Source organism: Hyperolius riggenbachi, chromosome 6 (assembly GCF_040937935.1).
Source record: "Hyperolius riggenbachi isolate aHypRig1 chromosome 6, aHypRig1.pri, whole genome shotgun sequence".
NCBI lineage: Eukaryota > Metazoa > Chordata > Amphibia > Anura > Hyperoliidae > Hyperolius > Hyperolius riggenbachi.
In genome coordinates, this window is record NC_090651.1 from 203,086,394 (window position 1) to 203,111,687 (window position 25,294).

The following is a 25,294-nucleotide window of genomic DNA, read 5'->3' on the forward strand; positions in this document are numbered from 1 at the left end:
AAACACTTTAATGAACCTCTGTTCTTAAGAGTGGTAGTCTTTAAGGGGTTGAATAATTGTCAATGAAGAAATCGCACAAAAAAAATTAATACTGTATTACAAAAACAAATGCTGTAATTTTAGTTGCATTTGGTTCTTTAAAAAGTCCTTGTAAGATTTCATTCTGAACACAATTACAAATGTACACTAAATTCCCTAAAACCCTTTACAGCATTGGGGGTTGAATAATTTTGAACACAACTGTAGGTACATGTCTGACTGACGGAAAGGTGAGGATGAACACTTACACACAGAAACAAATTCTCACACATGAACACAACATACACTGTGACTCCTCCTCAGCTCTACTCCCATGATGCACATTTGTTTGACGTATCATCAATAGATAAAAAAAAAAAGACTTAGGACCTGTCTCCACTCGTCAGTTTTTCTGTGCATTTTCTGCACAGGATTACTGCAACCAATGTTAACCAATAGGCTAGTTCACACTTGAATGTGTTTTTCACATGCAGAAAAACAGTTGATAGCAATGCAAAACAGTCAGACAACTCACGAAGAAAAACTGGCGCACCGAAAAACTGATCAGTAGAGAGAGACTCTTACACTTTATTTGCAAAAACAGTCAGCATAAATATCGTGGTTAGCAGTGGGGGTGGGGGGAGCCGGACAGACGTTTTGCGGTTACCTGCTTCTTCAGAGGCAAGACCACATGTTCACCCTGTCACACCAATCCTTAAATACTGTAGTTTCCAACTAGCTGGCTCAACCTCTGGATAGCATGCGCCCACTTCGCTGCCAAGTCCTGACATATAGCCACACCCCCGGAAGTGGTGACATGGTGACCGCTCCAGCCAATAGACGAGCTGTCTGTTTTTGCAAATATAGTGTACTTTTTGGAGATTCTGTGCCACTGCTTTTGCACTCTATTAGGGATACATTATACCTTCTGAGTGTGCACATCTCTCCCACACTGCTTCAGTCACAGTCCTTATTGGCTTACTGCATCTTGTGCCGGTATTGTTTCTTCCCATTGGGCATATTAGTTTGAGCCACCTTCTCTTCCTCCTCTTTTCTTTCCATGGCTGCCTGCAATCTTCACTTCTCTTTGCAGCTCTCAGACATCACTGTGGAGGGGGCATGGCTTTTTTATGTATAGTATCCTCTTTTTGCTTTCTGCCTTTGCTGAGTCTCAAAGCCACAGGTTGGCATAGTTTCTGCACCTGATCTGTTGCTCTTTTTCTCTGCAGACTGAGACGATTGTTCTTCTGAGCAGGGCTACATAGTGTGATTAGTTGTGGGTATGGACAATGACATCATATTATGCTGCCCTAAATTAGCAGCTATGACACTTTACTGGGTTTAGCTGATTACCGTAGCTATTAATAAACATATGCCTCTTCCTCCACCACCATGTTCCGTAAAGCAAGTGCAGCCCAAATTTCATCCTGGCCTGCTTTTGATTGAGGGGTGCTTGGATGAAGATGAAGATGATTGGCTTAAAGTGTGCTCCTTGCAGAAGCTATTGTTGTTCAGGAGGCGGTTCCCGTGGGACCACAGGAGCCTTAGGTTTTTTAATGTTTGTTCTTTATTTTATTTTTCCACTGCATTTTTTGTCATCCAGGAGAGACCTTTTGGAGCTTAGAATTTGCTTAAATGGTGGTGATAAAGCTACGCCTTGCTATTCCAGTTGGAGTACGGGCAGGGTTTTCTACCCCTTGATATCTGGAGGTTACAGGAAGCAGCAGGCAGTGCATCCACCACCTCTTGTTGTGTGTTTTTTATTTATTTATTTTTTTTAATATAATTTATTGAAGTAAGAATATTTCCAGCTCGCATATCAATTCCAATACAACATATCCTCATATTCTCTTCTCCAGTTTTCAAAATTATAAAATACAAAATAATAAATAGAAACCTTTTTTCAGCTGCATGATGACAAATCTAATTTTTTTTTTAGATTTATTGAAAGGAACCCCTCTCTTCCTTTCATATTGCCGGGACAGAATCCAGCAAACTGGTGGAGTAGGAGATGTCCCGCAATGAAGGAATTGCTAATGGCTGCCACCTGTATAACCCTAGTTATGAAAAGAGAAGAGCATGCACTGAAATGCTCATAGGCTTGAAGGAGTGTTTATTTATCTTTGTATGTGTCAGAGTGGTGCAACTAAATATTTTCAATTAAAAAAATGTTTGATTTGGGTCCGCTTTAACTGGGATTAAACTTTTAGCTGCAATCAGGAGCTGAGGAACAAAAGACCTCTTATATTTACGTTGATGTTCCATGCAGCAATACCTTTACTGGGTCCCAATCTCCACAATCTTCCCATAATTTCTTAATACAGTCCAACACACCCTTCCAAAAACCTGATATTACTGGGCACTCCCACACTAAATGCATTAAAGACCCCTTTGCTCCACACCCCCTCCAACATCTATCACTCACCCCCTGAAAAATTGTAGCCAACCTATCTGGTGTTCTATACCATCTTGTCAATAATTTAAAATAATGTCCCTAATTGTAGAACTAACTGATGTAGCATGAGCCAAAATACATATCTTCCTTTTCAACCCATCATCTAAAGAGATGCCAGCATCCTCCTCCCATCTACTCAAATATTTAGGAAATTCTCCCTCCCTCATTTTATTCAACTCTTTATATAAAATGATATCAGATGCATGGGAGGAGCCTCCTTCACAAACCATTTCTCAAATTCTGATAATTCAGTACAAATGGAAAGACTTCTCCCCTTCTCCGCCAAAAAATGTTTTAATTGAGTATGTCTCCAAAAATCAAATGGAAATTGACCATATTCCTCACGCAACCGGGTTAAAGTTTTAATTTCTCCATTATTCATAATATCTCTTAAGATTACACCTCCCCAACTTTCTTTCCTTGGCAGAAAACAGAATTCCCCCCCCCTCCCCCCCAAAGGAGTCATCAAGGAAATTCCCACAGACCAACCCCTCTTTTTATTAACAACCTCCCACGCCTTAAATACATTTTTAATCCAAGAGGGTGTGCATCTTGGTAGATCTCTAAATTTCCCCGGGAGCCAAAAAACTTTTGCCAAATCCAATCCAACCAATTCCTTTTCATTATCTACCCACTTCTTACCTCCACCCCATACGTCCAATTGAAAAGTCTTACCATTACACAAGCTTTATAATAAAGTTTCATATCCGGAAGCCCTAATGCCCCCATTTCTTTAGGACGTACCAAAATCTCATATGCTAATCTTGAGGGCTTGTTCTGCCAAACAAACCTGATAAGGATTGATTTAAGAGACCTGAAAAAAGCTGCAGGCACACAAATTGGAATCATGGACATACAGAACACCAGCCTAGGCAAATATTCATTTTAATAATATCTATACACCCAAACCATGAAAAACCCCTTCCATTCAATCCCTCCAGATCTTTTGTAATTGAACTTAATAATGGAAGATAATTTAGGGAGTACAGCCTCGATAAATCACTTTGTACCGTTATTCCCAAATATTTAATAGCCTCTTTCCTAAAAGGAAATGAAAAATTACTTTCTACCAATTTCACAACTCCTGGTGCCAATGACACATTCAGTGTTTCAGATTTAGTCATATTAATCTTGAAATTTGAAAAAATACCATATCTCTAAATTTCCTTGACCAAATTCGGCAAAGACACCATAGGTTCCAAAATATAGAATAAAATATCATCCGCAAAAGCCGATCTCTTATGCTTCTAATCCCCAACTCTAACTCCGTGGATATTCCTAGACCTCCTAACAGTACACAAAAAGACTTCCAAGGTTAAAATAAAAATCACCGGTGACAAGGGACACCCCCGTTGATTCGACAAGGAAAAGGCATCCGACAGGGCACCATTCTCTCTAACCCTTGCAGTTGGAGTGGAATACAACGCACCCACCCAATTAAACATGTTCCCTCCCAATCCCACAAATCTTAAAGCAGACATAATAAAATCTCAATTCACCCTGTCGAATGCCTTCTCCGCATCCGTCGACAATACCATCATGGGAACTCCCTTCATCGAAGACCACTTAAATAATGCCATTGCCCTTGCCACATTATCCCTCCCTTCCCTCCCTGGCACAAAACCAACCTGATCTCCTTTAACTACTAATCCCAACCATGGCTTAATTCTCTCAACTAAAATTTTTGCAAAAATCTTTATATCTAAATTCAGTAATGATATAGACCTGTAACTTTGTCACAAAGCTGGATCTTTTCTACTCTTATGGATAACTGTTATATGGGCCTCTAACACATCTTTGGGCATTACTCTACCCTCTTTAAGGGAATTAAAAAATCTACACATAGGTGGCACTAACACATCCCTGAAATTGGAAAAGTATTGCTTTATGAAACCATCGGGACCCGGTGACTTACCCACCTTCATGGCTTTTATCATAGCTAACACCTCCTCCTCACTAATCTCTTTTTCCATTATACAGGTATCTCTGTTTTCCTGTGATATTTTGACCATTCCAGATTCCTCTAAGTATTTCCACATCCCTTTATCAAAATCCCCAGATCCATTTTTTGGAAGGCCATACATTGAAGAATAATATTCCTTGAAAACATGCGCTATTTTGTGCGCCTGCAGCTCGACCACCCCCCTATCATCCTTAATATTAGGAATATACATACCGTATTTTTCACCATATAAGACACACCTTTTTCTCCCCCAAAAATAGGGAGAAAAAGTTCCTGCGTCTTATACGGCAAAGGCAGGGAATCCCCGATTTACGAATGCCCGCTGATACAGAACCGCTGACCCGCTGCCTTTCAGTGCCTGCTCCCCCGTGTCTGCCTTCCTCCCTCCCGCCCGCTTGAGTCTCCTGGCCTTACCTTTAACATGCTACCGCGCCGATCCCAGATCATTGCACTGCCCCGCGCTAGCATACTCTGCCTCCCCCTTGTGTATCTGCCCCCCCCCGTGTGTCGGAATAAGTAGCGGCAGCCTACCTCCACAATGTGCCCGCGATGACTGCAGACATCTGTCTCCCCGGCACTTTGTGCTCTAGTGACTGGCTTGAACTGTGCGTCATCAGTTCAAGCCAGTCACTAGAGCGCGAAGTGCTGGGGAGACGGATGTCTGCAGTCATCGCGGGCACATTGCGGAGGTAAGCTGTCGCTACTTATTCCAACACCCGGGGGGGCAGCTACGCAAGGGGGAGACAGAGTACGCTAGCGGGGGGCAGCCCAGTGATCTGGGATCGGCGCGAGAGCATGTTAAAGGTAAGTTGCCGCTATTGACACTACCCAGGGGGGCCAGGAGACTCGAGCGGGAGGGAGGAAGGCAGGCACAGGAGCACACGAGGACACATGGGGGCACAGAAGGCGACATAAGGAGCAAATGAGGGTACACAGGACACATTAGGGGCCACAGGAGGGCATGGAGGGCACATGAGCAGTGTTCTCCCCAGAGCCTATTACCCGGGCGGAGCGCCCGGCTGGTCTCAGCTTCCCGCCCGCCTGTGGTTACAGCGTGCATCAGATTTTCTTCCTCCACATTCAATGCAGTGAGCAGCGGCTGTGTTATTGGAGCCAGCCGCTGTCACTTACACTATCTCCGCCCTCCCCTCAGCTCCTGCATAGCCGTGATGTAGAGGGGCGGGGAGAGCCTGGTAACTGAAGTTACAAAGGCACCGCGGGAACTTCAAAGGAGCTGGAGCTAGTGAATCCCATCCCGATCTGCATGACTATTATGCAGAAGACGGGCTCTCTTCCTTCCTCCAGCAAGTCTTCACATCGCAGCAAACTTCCCAGCATGTGCTCCAGCCTCACCTCCAGCCTCGCAGGTCAGATGTCAGAGCACAGGGAAGAGTGTGGCGCAGCGCTCGCTCATGCCGGGGAGACAGCATTGCAGGGCAGATGGCTATCTGTTTATCCCTGGTAAGGTGGTGACTGATGGCCATTAGCTGCCTCTGCTGCTGTGCCTGGTGTAGCGTCACCTCTATGCCCCCCTTTCAGATGCACTTTGCTGGGAGGAGAGGAGACAGACATTTTTACAGCTCCTATTGCTGTCCTTCCCCCAACTGCTCTGCTCCGAGATGTTACATTGATGTAAACCTGTCTGCAGACCTGCAGTGTGCTGTGCAAGTTACAGGAGCTGTGAGAGTGCTGCATTCTTGTATTACATTCATATTTAGATGGTACTGCTTGCAATCCTCTCCTCTCTGACCCACACATTGTTTTTTTTATTGCCCCCCCTTCCTTTTCCACACTGATATACATAGGTTTTCTTCTACCTTTAGTCTGTCTCTCCCTCTCACACATTTCCCTTTGTCTCTCACACATTCCTCCTTGTTTTTTCTTTCCCAGTCCTTTTTTCCCCTCTGTAGTACATGCTGTTTAGCACATAGACAAGCAACAAGCATGTGTACATCATGCTTGTGTGCATGCGAGATCATCCAGTGTAACTTCTCATCAGTAGTTCCCAGTGTGTTTCCTCCTTACCCACTTCCTCATTCAAAAGCACCCAGCATAATCCACCTACACTCCTTCCTACCAAGTAGCACCCAACACGATCCACCCTGCCCCTCCCTACCTAGTAGTGGCACCCAGCATCACCCTCCAACTCCACCCAACGTGACCTTACTTCCCCACCCGGCTACTTTTTCATGCCACCCGGCTGGTTAGAAATTCTGGGGAGAACACTGATGAGGACGCATGGGGGGCACATGAGGACACATGGAGGCACAGGAGGACACATGGGGGGCACAGGAGGACACATGGGGGCACATGAGGACACACAGGGCACATGAGGACACATGGGGGCACATGAGGACACACAGAAGGACAGGGACGGATCAAGACCAAGCTGCGCCTGGGGCAAGGTCAAGTCTTGGCGCCGAAAGGTCACATTTTGGTGCCTAAACTGCCATTCATTTTGCCGCCATTCTAAGAATTCAACAAACTGTGCCTGGGGCAAGATACCCGCTTGCCCCCCCCCCCCTAGATCCGTCCCTGCAGAAGGACACATGGGGATATGGGGGGCACAGGAGCACACATGAGGACACACAGAAGGACATGTACAAGATGCTCCTGGAATATGGACGCATCAGGTTTAGTATTTTTTTGCCCTCCAAACTTGGGTGCGTCTTATATTCCGGAGCGTCTTATACGGCGGAAAAAACTGTACTTTTCCTTTGACCTTTTAATGCCCTTGCCAACAACCTCCCACTCTTATTTGCATGCTCAAACCATTTGGCAGAATAAATTCTATTTTTTTCGCTCCGTCTACTCTCTAATAGTTCTGACAATTTAATCCTTGCCCTGTTCAAACTATCTAGTGCCTTTTGATCGAGTGAATTCTTATGTTCTAATTCCAATTTTTCTATTTCCGATAATTCTTTAATTTTACCATTATACTCTTTCTTATTTTGGCTCCCAAAGAAATAAAGACCCTTCTTACCACCGCCTTATGGGCCGACTATACGATGCCCTTGTCCATATCAACCAATTTGTTGTCCTTAAAATACTCCGCTAATGTTTTTTTTATCTTATCTTTAACTTCTGTATCATCCAGAAGGTTGCAATTGAGTCTCCAATGCCAATCACGCCTATTTCTTATCCTCAGATCCAAATCAAACCACACAGTAGCATGATCTGAAATAGTTCTATTTCCTATATCTGCCCCTTTTACTCTATCCAAAAAATATTGATCCAAAAACAGAATGTCTATCCTTGTATATATTTTGTGCATATCCGAAAAAAAATGAATAATCCTTCACAGAAGGAAAAAGTGCTCTCCATACATCTATACGATGAACACTGAAAAATCTTTTTGATAGATTTTTTTCGCTACTGCCGTAATACTCCTGGAACCAGATGACGCATCCATTTTAGGCTCAGAGACCCAATTACAATCCCCTCCAAAAACCAAACATCCCTCCCTGAACCCCTCAAGTTGTTCAAGCACCAATCTGAAAAAAACAGCGTGTGATTCATTAGGTGCATAGATATTAACAAAAGTATATACTTGACACATTAATTGTCCCTTCAAAAAGATAAACCTACCCATCTCATCACTCTTTTTATCTAAAAATACAAACAGACATGTCTTACTTACTGCTATTGCAACTCCTTTAGCCTTTTTAATCGGAAAAAAAAACACCTATCAAATATGGACAAGGGCATACCAGGCATCTTATCTCCACAAAAATGAGTTTCCTGCAAAAAAAAAAGGATTTGAAGTTTGAGTCTATGCAACTCCATCCATAATTTTCCTCTCTTCACTGGAGAACCAAGACCCTTAACATTATAGGAGAGAATCCTTAAATTATCACCCTTCTATGAAACATAATCTCCATTAATTGTTTAGAGGAGACTAGAAGGTGAAAAAAATATGAAAAATCCAAAACAAGAAAAAAATAACACATCAGAAAAAAAAAACCCAATTGTCCTCTCAAGGATGCGATTCCCCATGCGTTTTTTGCCGCGAATTTGCATGCGAATTCGCATAGATGAGGGTATATGCGATTTTAACCATGTCACTGCCTGTGTGAATTTACATTGGTACCTATGCGAATTCGCGGCAAAAAACGCATGGGGAAACCGCATGCAATTTCCCTATTAAATACATTGCATGCGATTTGCATGCATTCCACTCGCAGGCGAATTCTGCGGCTCTTTTGTGCGTTTTTTCACCGCTGAAAAAAACGCACCTCAACAACGCTACAGTGGAAACAGGCCCATCCACTTGCATTACATGTGCGAATCCACATGCGTTGGACGCATGCGGATTCGCGATAGTGGAAACGAGCCCTTAGGATCAGTCTTTTTAGGACTCCATGACTTATGCACTCTCTCAATTTCAATAATTTTGTCATTATTCAAAAGAATATGGAAAATCTTCAAAACTGACTCTTTCAAATCATCTGCCTTCACACTCTCAGAGAGCCATTTTATTCTTATATTCTGCCTTCTATTCCGATTCTCAAAATCATCCAATTGAGACATCTCATCAAACTGTTTATTATGCAAATTAATCTGGGAAGAAACTTCAGACACCGTTTGTTCCACTTTTTCTGCTCTACTCTCCACAACTGCTACTCTCTGACCTATATTCATCATCTCATTTTTAATCACCATTTCCATATGGAACGATTTTTCCAAACATGCAATCAAAACTTCCATATCAGATAAGGTTGGTAAAGACTAGTGTTGGGCGAACATCTAGATGTTCGGGTTCGGGCCGAACAGGCCGAACATGGCCGCGATGTTCGGGTGTTCGACCCGAACTCCGAACATAATGGAAGTCAATGGGGACCCGAACTTTTGTGCTTTGTAAAGCCTCCTTACATGCTACATACCCCAAATTTACAGGGTATGTGCACCTTGGGAGTGGGTACAAGAGGGAAAAAAATTTAGCAAAAAGAGCTTATAGTTTTTGAGAAAATTGATTGTAAAGTTTCAAAGGAAAAATTGTCTTTTAAATGCTGAAAATGTCATGTTTCTTTGCACAGGTAACATGGTTTTTACCGCCAGGCAGTCATAAATGTAATAAAGAGAAGAGGTTCCATAAACAGGGACCGGTAACGCTAACCCAGCAGCAGCAGCAGCACACGTGATGGAACAGGAGGAGGCGCAGGAGGAGAAGGCCACGCTTTTTGAGACACAACAACCCAGGCCTTGCATGAGGACAAGAAGCGTGCGGATAGCATGCTTTTTACCGCCATGCAGTCATAAATGTAATAAAGATAAGAGGTTCAATAAACAGGGACCGGTAACGCTAACCCAGCAGCAGCAGCAGCACACGTGATGGAACAGGAGGAGGCGCAGGAGGAGAAGGCCACGCTTTTTGAGACACAACAACCCAGGCCTTGCATGAGGACAAGAAGCGTGCGGATATAGCAGCAATGCTTTTTGCCGCCATGCAGTCATAAATGTAATAAAGAGAAGAGGCTCAATAAACAGGGACCGGTAACGCTAACCCAGCAGCAGCAGCAGCACAGAGCACACGTGACGGAACAGGAGGAGGCGCAGGAGGAGAAGGCCACGCTTTGAGACACAACAACCCAGGCCTTGCATGAGGACAAGAAGCGTGCAGATAGCATGCTTTTTACCGCCATGCAGTCATAAATGTAATAAAGATAAGAGGTTCAATAAACAGGGACCGGTAACGCTAACCCAGCAGCAGCAGCAGCAGCACAGAGCACACATGATGGAACAGGAGGAGGCGCAGGAGGAGAAGGCTACGCTTTGAGACACAACAACCCAGGCCTTGCATGAGGACAAGAAGCGTGCGGATATAGCAATGCTTTTTGCCGCCATGCAGTCATAAATGTAATACAGATGAGAGGTTCAATAAACAGGGACCGGTAACGCTAACCCAGCAGCAGCAGCAGCACAGAGCACACGTGATGGAACAGGAGGAGGCGCAGGAGGAGAAGGCCACGCTTTTTGAGACGCAACCCAGGCCTTGCATGAGGACAAAAAGCGTGCGGATATAGCAATGCTTTTTGCCGCCATGCAGTCATAAATGTAATACAGATGAGAGGTTCAATAAACAGGGACCGGTAACGCTAACCCAGCAGCAGCAGCAGCACAGAGCACACGTGATGGAACAGGAGGAGGCGCAGGAGGAGAAGGCCACGCTTTTTGAGACGCAACCCAGGCCTTGCATGAGGACAAAAAGCGTGCGGATATAGCAATGCTTTTTGCCGCCATGCAGTCATAAATGTAATACAGATGAGAGGTTCCATAAACAGGGACCGGAAACGCTAACCCAGCAGCAGCAGCACACGTGATGGAACAGGAGCAGGCGCAGGAGGAGAAGGCCATGCTTTTTGAGACACAACAACCCAGGCCTTGCATGAGGACAAAAAGCGTGCGGATATAGCAGCAATGCTTTTTGCCGCCATGCAGTCATAAATGTAATACAGATGAGAGGTTCAATAAACAGGGACCGGAAACGCTAAACCATCCCAGATGTTCATTGGTCATGTTACTTGGTTGGGGTCCTGGAGTGTTGCGTAGTCATTTCCAATCCAGGATTGATTCATTTTAATTTGAGTCAGACGGTCTGCATTTTCTGTGGAGAGGCGGATACGTGAACCTTGCAGGCAACGGCATTCTTCAAGCTTCGGGTTATTTTGCTGACCACGTGCTCATGCAACTCAGGCACTGCAGAGCGCGCAAAGTGGTAGCGGCTGGGAACCACGTAACGTGGGATGGCCACTGACATCATGCCCTTGAAGCTGTTTGTCTCCACCACTCGATATGGCAGCATTTCGCAGGCCAGAAGCTTGGCTATGCTGGCTCTTACTGCCACGGCCCGGGGGTCATTTGCTGGCAATTTCCTCTTGCGCTCAAACATCTCCGAGACAGACAACTGAACCGTAGGGCTGCACAACGAAGGGCTGTTGGTTGTTGTGTTTGATGAACACTGGGAGACCTCAAGAGCACTACTCCGGAAAGTGACAGTGTCAGCGTCATCTGATTTTTTGGAATGTTTTGAACCACGCAATGGCTGGGCTACTGCTGCTGCTGAGGCGGGTCTGGTGGTGAGTCTGGTGAACCCAAGGGAGGCAGTGTTGCTGGTGGTACCCTGTCCTGCCGCGTTTGCCCACAGAGTGGGATGTTTGGATAGCATGTGGCGGCTCATGCTGGTGGTGGAGAGGTTGTTAATACTTTTCCCCCTGCTCAGGCGGGTCTTGCACACCTTGCAAATCGCCATGGTAACATCCTCAGTGCAGTCTTCAAAGAAAGCCCAGAATTTGGAGCACCTGCCTTGCTGGCGATTTCTGTTTGCGCCTCTTTTGCCTCTCACTTGAACTTCCACGCTTGTGGTGCCTGAAATTGCGCGCCGCCTACCTTGTGGCACAAGGCGAACTCGTGCAGCAGTGGGTTCTTCAACAGACTCATCTGTGCTGCTGCTACGACGGCGATGTTCTCGTTCACAAACAAAATCTGGGTCTATGTCCACATTGTCCATACCCTCCTCTTCCATCTCCTCAAACTCGTCATATGTCATTGTGGGGGGCCGCCGCCGTGGAGTACAGCTCCCCAGCACAACCGTCAGGGGAAACACCTCTTCCCTTGCCCCTCCCTCTTTCACCGGATTTCTTCCTCATTTCACTTATCCTTACAGTACACGCTGACTGGCAGCAGTACAGTGGCAGTACAGAAATGCTATACAGTGGTGGGTGAGCGGTGTACCACTATTGCCAGCAGCGACACAGAGCACAATGCTATACAGTGGCGGGTGAGCGGTGTACTACTGTTCCCAGCAGACAAAGAGTGGCAGTAAACACAATGCTATATAGTGTGGCTGAGCCGTGTACACAGAGTGGCAGTAAACACAATGCTATATAGTCTGCTATATAGTCACCCCGAACGGGGTGATGTTCTGCAGCACCCGAACAGTGGCGAACACTGTTCGCCCAACACTACTGGGAACGCAGATTTTAGTACCTAAACACACGATACAACATGTTTTCCGGGGTCGGACTCTGAGGCACATACAGATGGTCCCGATCATCATCCTCATCATACAACTCTTCTCCTGAGTCTGACCCACCCACCACCTCTGCCACCCCAACATCCCCAGACACAGTCACAGACCCCTCATCGTCCTCAACATTAACTTGGGATGCTGGCCTGAGCCCGACCTCCTCCTCCACATCAGGCCCCATCATCCCCTCAATGGCAGCCCTCATTAATCGCTCTGGCGCCGGACCGATGGACACAACGTTCTCCTCCGGGGAGGGCTGCTGCTGACCACTGGCTGCTGGGGTGGATGTTATAGCTTGCGTGGGGCGTTGGCTGTTGCTGTTGTTGGGAGTGCTGCTCACAGCGGAGGTCTCTGAGGAACTCATGGTGAGCTCATATAGTGGTTGACGGTGAGTGGAGTATTACTGATCCCAGCAATATACACACTGACTGGCAGAGTACGCAATGCTATATAGTCTGGCTGAGCCGTGTACACAGAGTGGCAGTGAACAATGCTATATAGTCTGGCTGAGCGGTGTACACAGAGTGGCAGTACACACAATGCTATATAGTCTGGCTGAGCCATGTACACAGAGTGGCAGTAAACAATGGTATATAGTCTGGCTGAGCGGTGTACACAGAGTGTCAGTAAACAATGGTATATAGTCTGGCTGAGCGGTGTACACAGAGTGTCAGTAAACAATGGTATATAGTCTGGCTGAGCGGTGTACACAGAGTGTCAGTAAACAATGGTATATAGTCTGGCTGAGCGGTGTACACCGAGTGTCAGTAAACAATGGTATATAGTCTGGCTGAGCGGTGTACACAGAGTGTCAGTAAACAATGGTATATAGTCTGGCTGAGCGGTGTACACAGAGTGTCAGTAAACAATGGTATATAGTCTGGCTGAGCGGTGTACACAGAGTGTCAGTAAACAATGGTATATAGTCTGGCTGAGCGGTGTACACAGAGTGGCAGTACACACAATGCTATATAGTCTGGCTGAGCGGTGTACACAGAGTGGCAGTACACACAATGCTATAGAGTCTGGCTGAGCGGTGTACACAGAGTGGCAGTACACACAATGCTATGTAGTCTGGCTGAGCGGTGTACACAGAGTGGCAGTAAACACAATGCTATATATAGCGTGGCTGAGCGAGGTGCACAGTGGCAGTACACACAATGCTATATAGTCAGGCTGAGCCGTGTACACAGAGTGGCAGTACACACAATGCTATATAGTGTGGCTGAGCGAGCGGTGTACTACTATTCCCAGCAGACACAGAACAGTAAACACAATGCTATATAGTGTGGGTGAGCGAGCGGTGTACCACTATTCCCAGCAGACACAGAACAGTAAACAGAATGCTATATAGTGTGGCTGAACGAGCGGTGTACCACTATTCCCAGCAGACACAGAACAGTAAACAGAATGCTATATAGTGTGGCTGAGCGAGCGGTGTACCACTATTCCCAGCAGACACAGAACAGTGAACAGAATGCTATATAGTGTGGCTGAGCGAGCGGTGTACTACTATTCCCAGCAGACACAGAACAGTAAACAGAATGCTATATAGTGTGGCTGAGCGAGGTACACAGAGTGGCAGTAAACAGAATGCTATATAGTGTGGCTGAGCGAGCGGTGTACTACTGTTCCCAGCAGCGACACACAATGACTGGGGGGGACCCTGGCTAGCGTGGCTGGAGAGCGAACTACCCTGCCTGCCTACCCAAAGCTAAACCCACAGAGAAATGGCGGAGATATGACGTGGTTCGGGTATTTATTTACCCGAACCACGTGACCGTTCGGCCAATCAGAGCGCGTTCGGGCCCGAACCACGTGACCCGTTCGGCCAATCACAGCGCTAGCCGAACGTTCGGGGAACGTTCGGCCATGCGCTCTTAGTTCGGCCATGTGGCCGAACGGTTTGGCCGAGCACCGTCAGGTGTTCGGCCGAACTCGAACATCACCCGAACAGGGTGATGTTCTGCAGAACCCGAACAGTGGCGAACACTGTTCGCCCATCACTAGTAAAGACCTCACCAGCTCCCTCCAATCTTCCTCCTCCTCCTCAGTTCCAGATAGAGTTCACTTTTTTCTTGCAGGACTTTTACCAGCTCCACCATCTTCCCCAGGGGGTTCACTAGAAGTCTCCTCCATTCTTTCTCCTCTTTCATCAGACTTTCCAGATTTCACCTCCATAAAGCTCCTAATATTTCTTGTTTGTGAACAACTGTCAGTCTTCCCTCTTTGTCTTCCACGTGTCATAATAATCAAAACTTCTGGCCAATCGCACCAGACTATACCCACAATCTGTTATCGATTTCTTGCGTTCACCAATATATAACTATTTGCAGCGCTTATCAAAACTTCTGGCCAATCGCCTCAAAATACATACAGAGTTTGCTGCTATTAATTTCTTGTGGCCGCCAATATATGACCACTTGCAACACTTGCAAAAAACTTCTGGCCAATCGCACCAGGATACATACACAGTCTGCTGTTATCAATTCCTTGTTACCACCAATATATATCGACTTGCAACACTTGTCATATAGATCAGAACTTCTGGCCAATCGTACCAGAATACATACACAGTCTGCTGTTATCAATACTTTGTGACCACCAATATGTTGCGACTTGCAGCACTTGTCAAATAGGAACACAATTTCTGGTTAATCGCACCAGGATACACACACAGCTTGCTGCTTCCAATTTCTGATGATCGTCAATATGTAGATAATTGTAGGCTCACCACCTCTTATACTGTAGCTGTTTATGTCCAGCGCTATTCTGTCTTCCGCCTTCCAATCCTCCTTACCCCTCAGGGTCTCTCTCTTCCTCCCGCAAGATCGGCAGATAGATCCGCAACGTTCCTGCAGCGCATCCAAGCCTCCAAGCAGGATTCCAGCCCAAACTCCGGTCAGAGACGCCGTAACACACGCGGCGTCTCAAACATTACTTCCTAGTGAGGGGGCGGGTCAGGCCGCGCCTCTCACCCCGTCAGTGCACCGCCTCCACCTTGCTCATCTCTCCTCCACTCAGAGTAGCTCTCAGTGAGAGCCTGCAGCAGTACTGATCCGCACCTCTTGGTTTCTATGATATACCGGCCTCCTTCCAATGGAAGCAAATCTTAAAATGGCAACAGCCAAACTCAGATGTGAAATGAGGCTGTTTCTTGCTGGCATGTAACTACATCGTACATCAAATGCTGACAAGCATGTGACCACAAGCACTGCCATTTCCTTCATTAAACTGAAGCCAGAAGGTGCTCATTGGCAGCAGATCGTGCTGGAACTAATCAGCACAGCATTCTGTATATTGGTCAGTGCCACTGAAGATGCTGGCGCTATATAAATTAATAATAATATTGGTAGCTTCAGTGGATGCACCACCAGTACTATGATGTCTTCAGGATATGATGTGCATATGTCTGGCATGAGATTTAAGCTGCTAGGGGAAAAGATGTTTACAGTCCCTGATTTCCCTCCTGAGCAGAAACCTAAACCAATATCTATCCAGCTACAGGAAAGATACAGTAAATCTATCTCTAGATATTACATTACTTTTTTTACCTGCTTTTTGGTCATTTCAAATAGGTCAGATATTGTATCAATTGTGCAAGTCCAGGAACACTTTGCCAATACCACTGTTGACATTTGACCTGGTTTTTAGCAGAGTTGTGAGCAAAAGGAAAAGTAAGCGAGATGGAGATTATGCACTCTGTATGACATAGTCCATAAGGTTAGTGGATGCTTAAACCATAGTCATTGGACAAACCAAAACTGGAGTAGCAGAAAGTAAAGTTTGGCACTCTAGTGAATGCGTTTAAGGTCATTAATTGCTGCATATTATAAATCCAACTTTTCGAGGGAACGGTGAGCCTCTTAATCACGGTAAACAAATGCAGAGGAATGTGTGCACTGCCACCACATGCTAATGTAACTTTTAATCAAACGTTGTGAATAAAACTCTGCCTTCGTATGAAACAGACAGTGCCTGTAGCTTCTTTCTTGTTGGTCCTTATAGCTTTCCCTGGTAGCCTAACTGTCCCTCCATACCTCTATAGCTTTCCCTAGAGGTTTAGTGGTCTGGGCCCCCACACCCTCATAGCTTCCCCTGGTAGTCTAGTGGATTAGCTGTGGAACGCAAAATAAATTCTGATTTGCTGCTTTAGGCTATTGTCTCCATTTTTGCTCATAACTGAGCCTCATTGCCTCTTCGATGTGCAGATAAGACAATACAAGCAAGGAAGTGAAAGTTAATGTTTCTCTTTTTTTTTTATTTCATAGCAAAAGGACGACCTTCTTTCAGCACTGAGCTGTGAAAAGCATTCCTATCACATGGTAACTTTGTGACATCAAAGAGAAGCAGCAGGCTGGAAGTGGATTTGGGTCAAAACTAAAGGTAACAGTGCATTTGGGTAACAATAGGTAAAGAGGTCATTCTCCTCCAGCTCCTGTCATGTGCGGTTCCCGTGTTTGAAAATTGGATGAGTGGTTATACCTGGCTTCATGTTGTCCAGATGTTTATTAAGAACATGTGTTAACTATACAGATTTGTCTATTTGTGGAGGCCTGATGAAGGGTATATCCCGAAACAAGTCGACGTTGTCGACTCAATGCGTACAACTGCACTAATCTTGATGTTATCAACTGATGCATTTTTGCCATTCTTTGCTATGGAAAATGTTTTCTGACGGATACTTTCTGTAAACATTTTTGCACAAGTGTTGTCTTTAATAAAAATCTTTTGTATTTTTGCATATAAATTCTTCAAGTTTCTTCAGTTTTTTACTATATATATCCTTTTACTAGTATAAAGTCTATGTAGGTATTGTGGCACTCCTGAGAGGATATTATTATTTTTTTGTTTCCCTGTATACGGAATATAACAATAGGTAAAGTTCACAGGGATATCTTTCATCTTGGTAAGTAAGCTAGGCTATGAGGCTTAAAGGACAACTAAAGTGAGAAGACTGTGGAAGCTGCCATATTTTTTTTTTAAACAATATCAGTAGCTTGGCAGCCCTGCTGGTCTATTTAGCTGCAGTAGTGTCTGAATAACACCAGAAACAAGCATGCAGCTAATCTTGCCTGATCTGACAATGTCTGAAACACCTGCTGTACATATTCTTGTTCAGGGTCTGTGGCTAAAAATATTATAGGCAGAGGATCAGCAGGATAGCCAGGCAACTGGTATTGTTTAAATGGAAATAAATATGCCAGTCTCCATATCCCTCTTGCTTCAGATGTCATTTAAAGGGACACTTAAGCCAGGAATGAAAAAAAAAAACAGTTTTACTTGCCTGGGGCTTCTACCGGCCCCCTGCAGCCGTCCAGTGCCCTTGCAGTCACTTGCGGAGCCTCCAGTCCCCTGCTGCCAGCTAGTTTCATTTTCGCTGACAGGGAGCCGGCAGGCTTTCTGCACCTGCGCAGGCCTGGCCACGCGTATCCTTCATGTTCCCATTCTCAATAGCGTCCTGCACAGGCGCAGGACGCTATTGAGGACGGAAACGTGAAGAAAAATACGTGTGGCCAGGCCTGTCGGTGAAACCAAAACTAGCTGGAGGGGAGGGACTTGAGGCTCCGTGAGTGACTGCAAAGGCACTGGACGGCTGCAGGGGGCTGGTAGATGTCCCAGGAAAATAAAACTGATTTTTTTATTCCTGGCTTAAGTGTCCCTTTAAGGTGCCCATACATTACTCGATTTGCAGCTTCAATATCCGGCAGACTCCATCATGAAGATGGAATCTGGCAGAGATCAATGCTGTAACATGACCACCTGATCGTCATTTCGATTAATTTCCGGATGAAATTGATCAAAACGATTGATCCGGCTTGCTGGAAAGATCTCGCTCGAAACGGCTCAGTTGGGTTGTGGCGGTAACGACGCTCGATGTCTCAACGACTGAGGGACCCCCTACCAGTCTCCTCCCATGCGTAATTTGTCACCCCCCCACCCACCCCTTCATCACTAATGGGTGCCTGTACCCTGGCGATCAGTAAAGTGTTGTTTACACCGTATCACTATGGGAGCATTCTCACTGCAGCGTTTGCAATGTGTATGAATAGTAAACGCGCTGCATGTAGCATTTTGGCCAAGATCACGTTGGGATTCTTGTTACTTCAAACAGAAATCGCAGTCACTGCAAAATCTTATTTGCATAGCATTTTGTGATCAGAGTAAGAACCAGCCTTTAGGATATAGGGCTTAAGAGCTTATTTGCCAAGTTTTTATATTAACCTGTGATGTATTTATACATGTTGATTAGGTTCCCTCTAAGTAGTCTCTTTTACAAGCTAAATAAACCTAGTTCGTCTAACTTTTCTTGCTAAGTGAGACCTTCCAACCCTTTGGAAAATGTACTTGCCCAGTTTTGTACCTTTTTTTTTTTTCTTTTTTTTTTTTTAAAAAGAGAATCTGTATTGTTAAAATCGCACAAAAGTAAACATACCAGTGCGTTAGGGGATATCTCCTATTACCCTCTGTCACAATTTCGCCGCTCCCCGCCACATTAAAAGTAGTAAAAAACAGTTTTAAAAAGTTTGTTTATAAACAAACAAAATGGCCACCAAAACAGGAAGTAGATTGATGTACAGTATGTCCACACATAGAAAATACATCCATACACAAGCAGGCTGTATACAGCCTTCAAGAGATCACTTGTGTGTGTTTACCTTCTGACCCCTTCAGCTCTCACCCACTGAAGTGACAGGCTTCCTGCAGACAGCTCTGCCTATGTGGTTAATTCCTCAGTATGTGACAATCCAGCTCCTTTCACAGCCTAAGGCCCCGTTCACACTTGCGGTTGTTTGCCAAACGGACCGGATGACCTGACCGGATCCGGACCGGATCCGGATCGGAACCGTACGGTTCTGATCCGGATCCGATCCGGATCCGGTCAGGTTGCATCAGGTGTCCATCAGGATGCGATCCGGATCCGTTTGGCAAAAGTAACGTTAAAAACAAAAAAAATGTTAGGGTCTGGGAGGTCAGCAGAAGGGTGACCTGTGGAATCAGGCCCTCTGCTGTTTAGCACTCACCTCCACCTGCGACATGCTGCCAACATCTCCGGATCCGGATCCAGCTGTGCTGCGCCACTCCAAAATGCTTGCCCATGTGTCCCCATCCAATATCGCCGCAACAATCCCCATAGGAAGTGGGGTAGAACATCCGGATTTCTCAGCCAGTGTGTTGTGCGCTCTCCGGTTCCCATTGGTTTGTATTGGCCGGATGGTGCAGTCCGGCTCCGCCCCAGATACGGCTGCCGGAGGAGCCGGATGAAAAAATAGCGCATGTTGGAACGGAGTCCGGAGTCCGGATCCGGCCCGGATCCGGTCCGGCTCCGGTTCGGCAGAACGGACGCATGTGAACGGACGCATAGGCTTTCATTGCTATGCCGTGCGTCCGTTCCGTCCGTTCTGCAAGCGGTGCGGCTCCGGCACGGCGATTCCGGAGGGCCACCGCAAGTGTGAACCGGGCCTAACAGAGGAGGATTTTTATCCAGCTCTCTTCTATCACTGATAAGATAGCAGAGACGCTGCAGGCTTTTGTAAATAACACACACACTGGAGTGTGCATAGAGGAACAGACCAGCACGGAAGAGTTGGCAGCCTTCCAGACACAGGCCGACAAGTCTGACAGGGGAAAGATACATTGATTTATTACAGAGACAGTGATAGTATGAAGTGCTGCAGTAAGCCACAACACATTAGAATAGGTTTAGGAACTTGTAGGATGGAAGAAAAAACGTTGTAATTTTTGTTACAGAGTCACTTTAAGCTTTACTGGCGTAACTTTGGTGTGGTGCCCAAAGCTGTGTCACATACCCATATGTGGCCTCACAAATGATTTATACAGAGGGCGTAGAATACTGTACTTGCATTTCATGCTTTAGCGTATTATGCATGCCAGTGTTTAACTTGCCTTCAATGATGCTGCTTGGCACTAAATACAGTTTCTTATCAACCAGTACTCCCAAAGTCTTCTGTAAGTCTAATGTTCCATCTATATCCCATTTAGTTGGTGCTATGTGTTGGCACAGCCAAGATATATCACATTATCACAGAAGATGGTGGCACTATGCAAATTATTAATAATATTATGCAGTATGTCACTATCCTTAGCCTAGGCTGTTTAGCTATGCTTAGCCTAGGCTGTTTAGCTATGCAGAATCCCCCCCATCATTCTGGGAGTCCAGTTATATTTTTTACTGGCTTCAGAATTCTCAGTAACCAAACATTTTGCAGAGATCACCTGACAGGACTAAAGAAGTCAGCACCTGTGATAAATTTCAGAATGTAAATCGGGGTGAGAAAAAAAATACAATGGGCAGTGTCATATACCCCCTAGTGCCTTCCAATCTATTTCAACCCACAGACCATCCAACCCCAAGGATGTAATCTGTGCACTGGAACCACCGGAATTTGGCAGCAGACAGGCTAGAAGGGAGCTTGCGAGCTACAGAAACACTTTACTTACACAATATGTTACAAACGGGTTGCCACCATCCCTTTTAACCAGAAAAGCGAAAACCGCTCTAACTATTCTAAATCTGCGAATAAAAAAATGGTTAGAACACACTACTCTGGCTATCAATACAGTACTTCAGGGTAGTGAATCTTCAGAAAGGCTAGGATTCTTTTTGGTTGGCTGAAAAGGTTTGTAGCCAAAAAAATTACTTGAAAGTTGTTTTATTATAAATGCAATATAAATAATTAATATATACAGAAAATCATTAAGAGTGACAATTATAGAGAAGAATAGCCCAGCGTAAAATAAAAAAAAAAGGCAAAACAAATAAAAATGGATACTGAAGAAACAATAAATGGTTTTTGAAGAAATATGTCCTTTTGTGTGGAAGAAAGTCAAAGTCCTTTGTTTTAGTCTAGAATGAAGGCAACAGGGAGCCTAGCATCAAAGGTCCTCCAGCTGGTTCCGATCAGATGGAAAATGAGAGAACTCCTCCTCCTCCCTGCATTATTATTATTATTTATTTATTTATAAAGCGCCAACATATTCCGTGGCGCTGTACAATGTAAGAAAACAAACAAGGGATACATAATGATACAGACAATGATATACCGTATATACTCGCATACAAGCCGAATTTTTGACCCCCAAAAAGGGGGCCAAAAGTTGGGGGTTCGGCTTGTATGCGAGTCATGTTGGTCCGCGGGTACCCCCCCCTCCGCTGTTCCGCGGGTCCCCGCTCCCCCCATGGCCGCCGCCGCTGCTATTACCTGGCGCATCTTCTATTTCCCTCTCCGTGCTTGTAAACATTCACAGCAGCGCGCCCGGCGCTGCTACTGTGACGAGGCAGGAGGCAGGAAAGAGCACGGCTTCCTGTTACTATGGGAACCGCTCTTTCCTGGCTCGCCTCTCATCACAGTAGCAGCGCCGGGCGCGCTGCTGTGCATGTTTACAAGCACGGAGAGGGAAATAGAAGATGCGCCAGGTAATAGCGGCGGCGGCGGCGGCCATGGGGGGAGCGGGGACTGTACTGGCTGAACTGGGGCACTTTACTAGCTATACTGAGCGCTAAACTGGGGCACTATACTAGCTATACTGAGCACTATACTAGCTAAACTGGGGCACTATACTAGCTATACTGAGCACTATACTAGCTATACTGAGCACTATACTAGCTATACTGAGCACTATACTAGCTAAACTGGGACACTTTACTAGCTATACTGAGCACTATACTAGCTAAACTGGGGCACTACACTAGCTAAACTGGGGCACTATACTAGCTATACTGGGCACAATACTAGCTATACTGAGCACTATACTGAGCACTATACTAGCTAAACTGGCACACTTTACTAGCTATACTGAGCACTATACTAGCTATACTGAGCACTATACTAGCTATACTGAGCACTATACTAGCTATACTGAGCACTATACTAGCTATACTGAGCACTATACTAGCTAAACTGGGGCACTATACTGAGCACTATACTAGCTATACTGAGCACTATACTAGCTATACTGAGCACTATACTAGCTATACTGAGCACTATACTAGCTAAACTGGGGCACTATACTAGCTAAACTGGGGCACTATACTAGCTATACTGAGCACTATACTAGCTAAACTGGGACACTTTACTAGCTATACTGAGCACTATACTAGCTATACTGAGCACTATACTAGCTAAACTGGGGCACTTTACTAGCTATACTGAGCACTATACTAGCTAAACTGGGGCACTTTACTAGCTATACTGAGCACTATACTAGCTGTACTGGGCACTATACTAGCTAAACTGGGGCACTTTACTAGCTATACTGAGCACTATACTAGCTATACTGGGCACTATACTAGCTATACTGGGGCACTACCTACCCATACTGGGCACTTTACTAGCTATACTGGGACACACTCGGGGAATAAGGCGGCCAGCATTTCCTACCCCCGGCTTATATGGGGGTCAATCATTTTTCCCTGGTTTTCAGGGAAAAGTTGGGGGGTCGGCTTATATGCGGGTCGGCTTATATGCGAGTATATACGGTACATGAAAATATGAACACTGATACAAGATACAGCACTGCTGATTACAATTTGATTTAACAGGATGACTAAAATGTATACATTTCTAACAGTGTGCAAGCAATTGAATTAATAACATTCCATGACACAAAAGGGTGCATGCATGCATCTTGGTTTTATTTAAGCTAGTTTTGGGGTGGGATGAAGCCTGCCGATTCCGGTTTACAAACCGATCACAGTTCGTCTCCATGGAGGGAGATTTTAGGTTTAAACTGTGGAATGCTGTAATTCATAAACAATAAATGACATATTTATGCTGATAACACATTTATACACAGGGGATTCGGTTGGTTCCATAGAGACCAAAGACCAATAGTCTAGCCCAATTAGTTGCAACAAAATTAATATCTCAGCTTTGGAAAAAGCTATGAACTTCCACGATATCTTAAATGTGCACAATTTAATCTGCGCTTGAATGTGTTATTGTCGTAGAGCTAGTCGGTGGCCTTCTGCTAAAATCTTACCAAAAAATTACTGGGTATGCTTCCAACAGAAGCTTCTCACACTAGGAGTCATGCTGGGCTGGTGCCAGAATGTCTTCGAGATCCTAGTTTTTGAATAGGCCCCCCTGCTGTGGATCTCCTGACTTATCCATCAACTTATCTATCAACTAACAAGGCTAATTAACCCTGTTTATGTTGTCACAGGTACATGTGAAGAGCTCTAATGCTGGGAATACACGTTACGTTTTTTGCGTTCGATTCGGCGCGCGATCTATTAGCCATTCGATTTTCTACTCTATTCTCTTATCTTCCACTCGTTTTTCTTATCTTTTTTCCATTTACTTCTATGAGAAATCAAGTGGAAAAGAATCGAGCGGAACATCAGACATGTCGGAATTTTATCTTCGAAGGCATCTATCGGAATGATTCTTAGCAAAAACCATACCATGTATCCCCAGCATAATAGCCAGGTTTCAAAGACAATGGCCTCAATTCACTAAGCTTATCTCCTGTCTTTAATAACGTTTCTAGAGTTGTTACCATGGTGATAAGGCATGTAGTATTCAGGAAACCTTTTACCTCAGGCAAACCTAAAGTTAACTCTTCTGTCTTTAAAGGACTTCCGAGGCCAAAATCCGGGCCCAAAACATAAAAAAAGTTAGCTACCTTCATGGCTTTGTAAGGCACGGAGGACGCCGTCCGCGCCCTCCGTGCCGTTCCGCCTGGTCCCCTCTGGTGAATAGCCCCCCGAAAGGCTGCGACCCCACGGTCCGGGTCGGCATCTTCTGCCCCTATAAAGATGGCCGCCGGAGCTGGCCACGGCTGCGCAGTCCGCATAGCCGCTACTGCGGCTGCGCAGCTCTAGGGCCAACCCCCCGATCACGTAACAGGCAGCGTGGATCGGAGGGTTGGCCCTAGAGCTGCGCAGCCGCAGTAGCGGCTATGCGGACTGCGCAGCCGTGGCCAGCTCCGGCGGCCATCTTTATAGGGGCAGAAGATGCCGACCCGGACCGTGGGGTCGCAGCCTTTCGGGGGGCTATTCACCAGAGGGGACCAGGCGGAACGGCACGGAGGGCGCGGACGGCGTCCTCCGTGCCTTACAAAGCCATGAAGGTAGCTAACTTTTTTTATGTTTTGGGCCCGGATTTTGGCCTCGGAAGTCCTTTAAGTTAACTCTACAATCCTTAAAAAATCTCCAGAGTTAGACAGGCTGTTAATTAACTGCGTGTGAAAATAACTACAGAGGAGGTAAATTAACTACAGAGGAGGTAACTTAAGGAATGAAGAGAAAAGATAACTCTCTCACTGTGTGGAGGTAAGTTTACTCTTGCCTTATTATCTCCAGCATGATCTTAGTGAATTGAGGCCAATGGCCTCAATTCACTAAGCTTATCTCCTGTCTTTAATAACGTTTCTAGAGTGATCACCATGGTGATGAGGCATGTCGTATTCAGGAAACATTTTACCTCAGGCAAACCTAAAGTTAACTCTTCTGTCTTTAAGTTAACTCTTCAATCCTTAAAATAACTCCAGAGTTAGACAGGCTGTTAATTAACTGCGTGTGAAAATAACTACAGAGGAGGTAAATTAACTACAGAGGAGGTAAATTAACTACAGAGGAGGTAACTTAAGGAATGAAGAGATAAGATAACTCTCTTACTGCGTGGTGGCAAGTTTTCTCTTGCCTTATTATCTCCAGCATGATCTTAGTGAATTGAGGCCAATGTCAGACAAACACAAACAACCCCAAGTGAATTGCATTCATACAATTCATTGGAATTGTACCGTTGATCACAATCGGTGCAGAAAACCGATTGCATTATTTTCACAGCTCATCAGTGACAGGCAG

General features: G+C 45.4%; 1 protein-coding gene across 7 annotated transcripts in view; it reads left to right on the plus strand.

Moving 5' to 3' along the window:
• Positions 1–25,294, plus strand: part of FAM118B (family with sequence similarity 118 member B) — a 167,643-nt gene that overhangs the window by 34,370 nt on the left and 107,979 nt on the right. For all 7 annotated transcript variants that reach the window (XR_011022084.1, XM_068240307.1, XM_068240309.1 and 4 more), the window contains exon 2: positions 16,734–16,848. The gene's annotated coding sequence lies outside the window, so the exon portion shown is untranslated. The remainder of the gene's footprint in view (positions 1–16,733; positions 16,849–25,294) is intronic.